At 37.0% G+C, this 1,458-nt stretch overlaps 1 pseudogene; it reads left to right on the top strand.

Annotated features, from left to right (window-relative positions):
* The window catches only part of LOC138005258 (uncharacterized), a 1,287-nt pseudogene extending 317 nt beyond the window's left edge, over nt 1-970 (top strand).
* Nucleotides 971-1,458: the final 488 nt, after the last annotated feature.

The raw sequence follows: 1,458 nt of genomic DNA, 5'->3' as shown, positions 1-1,458 counted from the left end.
ATAATACTCATGGGCACAAGGTTACACAGTGGAACCATGGTATTTTAAACCCACCTTTAACCACTATGTATGCAGATGCCGTCCACTCTAAAGGAGCAGCCCTTGATAACTGTTTCGGCTTTATAGACAGAACTGTGCAGACCATTAGTTGGCCAATGTCAAACCAGCGAGTTGTTTATAATGGCCACAAACGTGTACATGCGCTCAAGTTCCAGGCGATCACGCTTCCCAATGGACTGATCGCTAATATCCATGGACCTGTAGGTAAGCCCCAGATTTATTTTTCTATTCATAAAGCAACCTGTTTTCCCTGCAATGCCATTTTTATGGAAATTTTGTTTCATTTCACATGCCTCTTACTTTTGCCTTATTTTTTGGTGAAATTATTTTTAATAATTTATAATAGCCTATTCAATTTCTTGTTTTCATGCCATATGCCCTACCTGCTACTTATATGTGAAGCCTGGCATGACTTAATGTTAGCGAATATAAACCATGAAATATATATCCTTAGTTTGTTTTAAGAGTGGAAACTGTCTTCTTTCCTTCTTTGCACGATGCATGATGCAAGAATGCTGGCAGTCTCCGAACTGTAAAATGATTTACAAAATTTTGCATTTGACCCTGCTGGTAGAGCAATGTGTGTATATGGGGATCCAGCATACCCACTCAGGGTTCACTTGCAGGCACCTTTCAGAGTTGGCATTTTAACGCTAGATATGGAGATGTTTAATGAGTCCATGAGTGCTGTTTGCTCATCAGTTGAATGGTTATTCGGAGATATTGTAAACTACTTCAAGTTTTTAGAGTTTAAAAAGAATTTGACGATTGGATTCAGTCAAGTAGGAAAAATGCACATAGTATGTTCTATTTTAAGAAGTGCTTTAACTTGTCTTTATTCAAACACAACAGCTGATTTTTTTGGACTAGATCCACCTTCATTAAATGACTACTTTAATTAACAGGGCTTTGTCACACTGGACTGTTTGTGATAATAATATACGTTTTTTATATATAATTCCTGTGACAAAAATGCTTCTACAAGAGGGTTGTGGGTAGAAATTTCCTTTTGTGATTAACCTTCCCCCTGTGAGTTCCAGACTTTTGGACTGAATCATGTTGTATTTCTACCTAGGTATGGTTAGTAAAGTTTCCTGTATGTTTTCTTTGCCAAGAATAATCAGTGAAAGGGATAGATATGAAGGGTTTAACTAAGATATGCACACGAGAAATATTGTTTGGCTCATATATGTGCACACGAATCAGTACCTTTAAAATCATATTTACTGGTAATTAACTTTTTGTTGATTGGTTTGAAATGTAAAAACCCAACGGATGGCCTGGAAGGTAGGCCTCTTACTTGCACGCAGAGCAGAGGTACAAGGAAAGTCCGTCAAGTGATAAAACAATACATTATTTGTCACTTGAAAAATTGGCAACAATTGTGTACATATACAA

The sequence above is a fragment of the Montipora foliosa genome, chromosome 6 (assembly GCF_036669935.1).
Source record: "Montipora foliosa isolate CH-2021 chromosome 6, ASM3666993v2, whole genome shotgun sequence".
NCBI lineage: Eukaryota > Metazoa > Cnidaria > Anthozoa > Scleractinia > Acroporidae > Montipora > Montipora foliosa.
Note: the sequence above shows the minus strand (reverse complement) of the source record. Positions and strands in the feature narration are given on the sequence as shown.